General features: G+C 38.6%; 1 pseudogene; it reads right to left on the reverse strand.

The window, feature by feature from the left end:
- Window positions 1-224: 224 nt before the first annotated feature.
- LOC145158153 (uncharacterized) lies at window positions 225-7,990 on the reverse strand (annotated as a pseudogene).
- Window positions 7,991-8,256: the final 266 nt, after the last annotated feature.

Raw genomic sequence — 8,256 nt, forward strand, 5'->3', positions numbered from 1 at the left:
TTGATTTGCCGAAAACCAACTTGGATCGGTGTCTGGATTTAAGGGCCATGTCATTGGCACCACAAAATTCCTGTTCAGAATTTCAAAATACAGACTTTCATTAAAAGTGACAATAAACCATGATAAAAGATCTGTCTGTGTAGACAAATAGGTGCTATTACATACCCATCAAGACATTTTTCCTTGCAGCGTTTAATCATATTTTGAGTATACTTCCCATATACCTTCTCCAATAATATATTTGCCAGTTGTTCAGTCTTGGTGGCTGGCAAAACATCCCAGATCTTTAGTACTTGGATGCAAAGAGAATTTTGTACTACAATGTCTACAGCCCAAATCAAACACAAATCTTCTGTAACATTGTAGAACTCTAGAGGCGTAAATGTTCCTTGTTCATTTATCACATCAGCATTTGCATCTTTTTCTGGTTGACGCCAGAAGCTAGAAAACTTACCCAGAAGACGCCAGAAGCTAAAAAGCTTACCCAGAAGACAAACTACCCCCTTACAAATCTCAAGGTTGGTGAATCTTTTAAGGAATGAGTGTGTTCCTTCTGTGTTCACTTTTGTACTGTTTACAACGTTTTGTGGTTGACGCCAGCCACTTGAAAGCTTAGCCAAAAGAGAAACAACTTCTTTAGGAATTTCAGGGTCAGTGAATCTTGAAATTGTCTTCAAAAACCTGTCATCAAACTTTACCTACCACATGTCCAAAAAAACTTTGCTTACTATTAAGCTGAGTGTATAGTTTCATGAAACTAATACAAAAGGTAACACTTACCTGCCATTTGGATTCACGGAAACCCAATGAATCAATATTGAATACATTATCAGGTTGGCGAAGGTTAACAGGTCGGTGAAGATCAACAGAAGCACCCATGGTAGCTTGAGCCAAATTCTTGTCTTTGTTCATATTGTAAAAAGCCAAGTTCTTGTCTTCGTTCATATTGTAAAAACAACCACAGTTTTTAGCATCAACAACTAAATCCTTCCAAATAGAGCCACTACTTATCAAAGTTGATCCATTCCCCAAAATCCACAAGCAATATCTGTAAAAAGATTAAATGGGATAAATAAGTCGTGAAAATGAGACAAACAAGAAAGCCAAAAGAGAGAAAAAGGTAAGTTAATCTTCTTGCTACCTTGCACGAGTTAATGCCACATTCGCTCTTTGATAATTTGAGAGAAACCCAACAGACCCTCTACCGTTACATCTGACTGTAGATATAATAATTACATCCTCCTCAATCCCTTGAAATCCATCAACAGATCGGACATTCACAGAGAAGTAGTCTTCAGAGCCTATGTATTTATTGCCAAGTTTTTCCTGTATGGCTTTTACCTGAGCCTTGTATGGTGATATGCATCCAACACTTACCTTTTGTTTTCTTGCAACAGATTCTGTGGGGATGGAAATAGGGGTTCAATGATGGACTAAGAGAAACAAATGGAAGAGAGAACAGGAAACAGTTACCTTTATAGAGACAACCAATTATTTCAGTAGCAACAGCCACTTCCTTGAGATTTCTCCTGCTCTGACTCTTATTGAACTCCTCCTTGCCAGAAGTTACATCTATAAAAGAGTAAGAGCCATACATATTTCCTTTAAGAAAACGCTTCTCATAACCCCTACCCTTGACATTCACACCATCTAAGATTTGATTGTCATAGAATTTCTTATTTGGGAACTGGCTTATGGATGGATGCATTCTGTATTGAACGTTAAGAAGGTGCTTCTTATGGCCTAGTGATACAAGCCTCTCAAATAAGCTCCTTCCAAATTCAGCCTCCACGCTAATCTATAAACACAGTGCAACAAACTATTAACATGTAGCAAAATAAATAATACATAAATACACATAACATAGAAGTATAGAACAATGTTCAACCTTGCTTTAAACCATGGCAGGGAGTTGTCTTTCATCTCCAACAAGGATAGCATGTTGAACACCTCCAAGCTGCAAAGGTATAAGAGCTTCACGTTCCTTTAGCTGAGCGGCCTCATCAATTACAAGACACTCCAAAGGTTTTATTCCATTAGTATGCAAGTTGATGGAGCTCGATGCCGTGCAAAATATCAAACAAGCATTTGCAAAACAAAAAGTTTTAACTTCATACTTTTCCTTAAAAGCTGGAAAACACAGTCTGCTTTGAAGGCATTTGAGTGTTTCAAGACTTGACATTCTGCAAGTATGTAAACTGTTAATTCCTGGTGTGGTAGCAAGACATAATCCATTCAAGGCTTCTCTTAATCCGAATTCTGAAGCAACTGTTTGTTTCAGTGATTTTTCAAGAAGTTTAAGAGAATGAACAAGTCCAGTCATCTGCTTAGCTGCCTCAACCGAAATGATAGAAGTCGGCATATGTGTATACAAGCTTTCAATACAGGATATAAGATGATTTCCAAGGAAATTGAACCCCTGCGTCACAAACTGCTCAAAAGTCAAAATATTTTCATGGCAGTTCTCTTTGTCTGATTTTAGCTATGAAGGCAGCTCATTTGCATCCTCAATTGTGATCTGATCACTACTGGAACAACACTTGTCGGTTTTCAAGGTACTTACAATGAGGTTCTTCCAGTTTTTCTTATTCATTGCTTCTTTTATAGCAAGTGAGTCATCTGACCCCTCCCTTTCAGGAAACAAACTCTCATCATTTTCATCTTCTTGGCTGCTATAATGCTTCTGATAATTTCCATCACACTCTCTTGTTGAGTGTGAAGCCATTGGGCTGGTCAAAAGGCAGAAAACATGGCAGAAAACATGGAAGAAAAGCAAGTCAAAAAGGTGGAAAAGGAGAGGTGATCCATATTTCCCGGATGCATGTTTCATGGCTGCTTTTCTTGTTCAATTGTATACTTCAGACTCTATATATGAGTCTCATCTGTATTGTAAAAATAAGCAACAAAGAGTGAGTGCAGATTAGCACCAAGAAATATAAACTCCTAGTTACCGGTGGACGTAGGTCAGAGAAGGACCAAACCACGTTAAATCCCTCGTGTTCATCCTTGTGTTCTTGTTTTTCGTGAGCTGTGTGTGTGTTTAGAGTCGTGTGTTAAATGTCTCGATCCTAACAAGTGGTATCAGAGCAAGGTTTTAGCTCCAGAAGGTGATTTTCATTTTTTGGTCGAAATTTTTTTTCGTCAAAAACGATTTTGGTGTATACCGTTGGAAAGGTCTCGTTCCGAAGATTCCGAAAATATTTTTTTCTGAATTTTTTGACCACCGGAAGACGTCCAAATCGCCGGTCAAAGGTTGCCGGAATAGTTACCGGAAAAACCAGTTTCGCCGGAGAAGACGACACTGTAGCACCGAAGTTCCGCCGGAGAAGACGACACTGTAGCACCGGAGTTCTGCCGGAGAAGACGACACTGTAGCAGGCACTGTAGCACGACGTCAGCGGTGACGTCAACAGAAACTGTAGCAAGTACTGTAGCACGACGTCAGCGGTGACGTCAGCAGGCACTGTAGCAACACTGTAGCAGATTTGAAAAATTGCAGTTTAGCCCCTGAACTTTCAGAAAATTGCAGTTTAGCCCCTAATCTTTCAGAAAATGGCAGAAAACAGTAAGCTTCAGATTGAGAAGTTTGATGGGAAAGATTTTGGTTGGTGGAAGATGCAAATTGAAGATTTGCTCGTGCAGAAAGACTTGGGCGCAGTTTTAGGTGAAAAACCGGAGGCGATAACACAGGCAAACTGAGAGATTTTGGATAAGAAGGCCAAGGCATTTATTAGACTGACGTTGTCAAAGGATGTTGCCTTCAACATTTTGAAGGAGACCTCGGCAAAGGGAATCATGGAGGCATTGTCTAATATGTACGAGAAGCCGTCGGCAGCAAATAAAGTCTTCCTGATTTGGGAGCTACTCAACACGAGGATGAGGGAAGGAAGTTCAGTTACAGTACACATCAACAATTTGAACTCGATTTTATCCAGACTTGGGTTAGTGGGAATAAAATTTGAAGACGAAGTTCAAGCTTTACTACTGTTATCATCATTACCTGACAGTTGGTCCGGAACATTTACAGCCGTTACTAGTTCCTCAGGATCAAAAGAGCTCACTTTTGAGGGAATTCGGGATTTAATTCTAGGCGAAGACGTCAGACGAAGAAATTCCGGGGAATCATCAAGTGAACAATTGAATGCGGTCAGAGGTAGAAAAAATAACAGAGGTAGTGGGAGCGGGAACAGGAGAAGGAGTCAGTCGAGGACTCGAAATGATGTGACTTGTTGGAACTGTAAAGAGGTTGGACATTTCAGGAATCAATGTCCAAAAGACAAGAAAGAAGTTAACGCTGCAGTAGACCATTCAGATGATGATGTTTTGATCTGTAGTGTGGAGAGCAATGTGGATTCCTGGGTTATGGATTCGGGTGCTTCATTTCACGCTACCCACAGCCGTGAAGCACTGCAGAATCTAAAAGAAGGAGATTTTGGTAAGGTAAGACTGGCGAACGATAAGGTTCTTGATGTGACGAGCATAGGTGACTTAGTTTTGAAGACTCCAGTTGGTCCATGGACTTTGAAGGATGTCCGGATAATTCCAAGTCTGAAGAAACAATTGATTTCTGTTGGGCAGTTGGATGAACAGGGACACGAGGTTAAGTTCAGGAATGGGCAGTGGAAGGTTGTCAAAGGAAATATTGTGATAGCTCGTGGACATAAGAAGGGTTCATTATATATGGTCAGATTACCATCTGAGGGAGTAACCGTCCCAGTTCAGAAGAAAAACAAAATCCGGTTCATAGAGTCTCGTGGACAGAAGAAGGTTTGCTTTGCAGATGGCAAACCCAGAGTCACAGGTCAGATTCAGGTTGAACGTGTTTGGAACGGTTCAGAAAAACCAGTCAAGGGCATTCATAGCAGTGGGAGCAAGGGTTGTGCTTCAGCTAGAATACCCAGAACACAGTGGGTTAAGAGAACCAGTATTCCATCTGTAAAAGTCTCTCCAGATTATCTGCTTCATATGGAGAGTGACGTTTGTTCTCAAGATGTTCCAGGATCGGGCAGTTCATTTTAGTGGGAGCCGGTGGAAACAGAGAACAGGTCAGTGGCAGACTTAGTCATGACTGATGTGTTGGAGCTAACGGAAGCTTCAACTAGCCTTCAGGTAAATTGAAGAGAAGGCCAGGGTAACTAGGAAGGAGTCAAGATCAAAAGTTTTTACAGAAATACAGATACACAGTTGAAGCTATGGTGAAGATTGTTTCGTGGCTTCAAGTGGGAGATTGTTGAGTGTGAAGCCATTGGGCTGGTCAAAAGGCAGAAAACATGGCAGAAAACATGGAAGAAAAGCAAGTCAAAAAGATGAAAAAGGAGAGGTGATCCATATTTCCCGGATGCATGTTTCATGGCTGCTTTTCTTGTTCAATTGTTTACTTCAGACTCTATATATGAGTCTCATCTGTATTGTAAAAATAAGCAACAAAGAGTGAGTGCAGATTAGCACCAAGAAATATAAACTCCTAGTTACCGGTGGACGTAGGTCAGAGAAGGACCGAACCACGTTAAATCCCTCGTGTTCATCCTTGTGTTCTTGTTTTTTGTGAGCGGTGTGTGTGTTTAGAGTCGTGTGTTAAGTGTCTCGATCCTAACATCTCTTTCATCACCTTTTATTGTTTCCATCAAGTACAAGCGGTATTGTTCCTCAGGATCCTCAAGAAAACAAATCATCCACTCACTGCTACCTTTCCATCATGAACATGGAGCTAAGCAATCATAAAGAATCTCAACACGGGTATCTAAGAATATATGTGAAACCTCTTTGCAATCGTCTATCTTCATTCTCTCTCGATTCCCAAATAAAACGATATCTCCTAAACCATAAGTACCATATAGCAAGGAGTCACTCACTAAGCTCGTAACTCGTTTAGTAACTCCAACAACTGCAATATTCGTAGGAGCACAAGTGAGGGTTCTACATTTCATCCTCAGCAACATAAATAATAACGCACCAATAGTTTTTGTCTTGCCAGTCCCTGGAGGACCCCATATCAGCTTTATAGTATTCTTGTGACGACATTCTCTTGCAGAAATGCAGCTTAAAACAGCAGCTTCCTGTGAATTGTCAAGCTGAAATGATTCGAGAGCTTCCCTCATCTTCACTGAAGTCACATCAATAGCTGTATCAATAGAACATTCTTCACAACTTTCCTCAACCTGCTAAAAATTGTAAATGTTCACAAGTTATTTCCCGAAGCAAATTAAGGAAGATTTTTGTTTGGCATATAATGTGTATGTTATTCACTTATGCTTACAGAATAGTCAACTCGCAGCACAGTTTCAAACATCTTCAGTGTATCTCCTTTTAGCTCTGAGTGAAGGGCTTGCCAGATACGAACATTTGTTATCAAATTGGTAAGATTAACAGCAAAATTTTTAACATCGGTCCCACATATAACGCCTTCAGCAACTCCTGGGTTGATTGGTTTCGATGATAAAACCCAAAGTTCACAAAGCGATTCTTTCACCTTCTTTCTTTGTACGAAAGCAATGAGGTAAGACTTGTTTGGTCTCTTAAGATCATCAACACATTTTGGCCTTACATCAGTTAAAGCAATGAGATCTCCAGTCTCAGGTACATAAGATCCTTGACGTCTCTTAAGTAAAATGGTGTACAATAATGCTTTGGCAGGATGAAAACCTTTCGACTTCTGTACTTTAATAATTTCTGCACTAGGAGAACGGTTGACTGCTAGTACCTTTGAGCGCAAATCTTCATGTGTTTCCTCAATAAGCGGATAGAGGAAAGACTGCATATAGTAAGATACAGAAGGAAATGTCTTGGGAATCTCTGCTACCTGTTCAATTATTAAAGGTTTTCAGTGGTGGCAAATTAATGTTTACCAGAAAATACCAATAAAGTAATAACAAGAAAGAGTTTTAATTTGCAGTGGTATTTTAGAGCGAATGTGGTTGGACTACTATTCATAAACATCCTGCATGCCAATTAACTATGACATTATAGTTGAGATGAGCACAAAAGTTAACAAATTTGCACCCTTTAACTGTTTAATTAATCATTAAACAAAATCACTCAATGAAACTATCATTTTCATCAAATTCATGTGAAATCCACATATATAAACGTATCAAGCTTATTCTTTAATATAACTTACACATAATGACAACAATTAACATTGTTACATAAAAAATGTCGGATGGATCAGTAAAATCGATTTCATCCTTGCTACATACTACATCAACATTTCAAAATAGAAATAAATAATTTTTTTACCTCTTCATTAATTACATTATTTATTAGATTATTTAGTGATTGAAATTTATATTGGCAAGGTTTCCTATGTACTTATGTAGGATATTGTTACATTTAACCCTAATTAAATAGGAAAACAACATTTTACCATAATACTACAATGTACAAAACAAACAAGCAATTAATGGTCTATATAGTAAAAGTGAAATGAGAACTTTTACAGACCTTGCCATTGTACAACTTTTTATTAAGCACGTCATCAAGAGACCAAGAAAAGACCACATCAACCAACTGTTGACCCTTAGGTTTCTGCGTATGGGTAGCCATCGCCATGATCCTTCGCACCTCTTTCTTTCCGCTAGATTCTTAAGAAACCAAGTACAATATACAAAAACAGTTAAAAACAAGTTGAGTAACCTAGTGACAAGACAATATTGGAAAAATAAAGTTGTTTGTCTATGAAGTAATAATAATCAGATTCTGCAGGAAGCTGCGTACTGATAAAGAAACTAGAAATGAATAGGAAAAAAAAAAATACTAGTTAGCACACAATTTACAGATAAATCCTTTTATACCTCAAAACGTCCACAGTTCGTGGTGCTCAGAGACACGCATACAAGAGAAGATTAAATGCTGCGAAATGAAAAACCAGCACCTTCTTTTCTGAATTCCTGTAGTCAGAGTTGATCGAAAGAAACACAACATTAGAGAAGGGGAATGAAAAGCTACCGACTGAATAGGTCACGGTTTTCGAGCTGGAAACAATATCTTCCATGAAATATCTCTTCCAGTATAAAGACGATACAGTTTCCAAGAAGTACAAAATATCTCTTCCAGTATACTACGTTCTCTTTGTACATGCAGTTTTGTTTATTTGAGGGGTATTTTGTCATGTTTTGTGCTTTTTGTTTTTTTATCATTTTAGGAAGTATCACGATGGTGTAATATGTGTTTCAGTAATAAACACATTTTTTGTTCAATTATAAATGTTTCCACATGTTAGGGTGAAGATTAATTAGACATACTACTAGAAATAGAAAT

This window comes from Lactuca virosa, chromosome 2 (genome assembly GCF_052849685.1).
Source record: "Lactuca virosa cultivar CGN04683 chromosome 2, Lactuca_virosa_CGN04683_v6, whole genome shotgun sequence".
Taxonomy (NCBI): domain Eukaryota; kingdom Viridiplantae; phylum Streptophyta; class Magnoliopsida; order Asterales; family Asteraceae; genus Lactuca; species Lactuca virosa.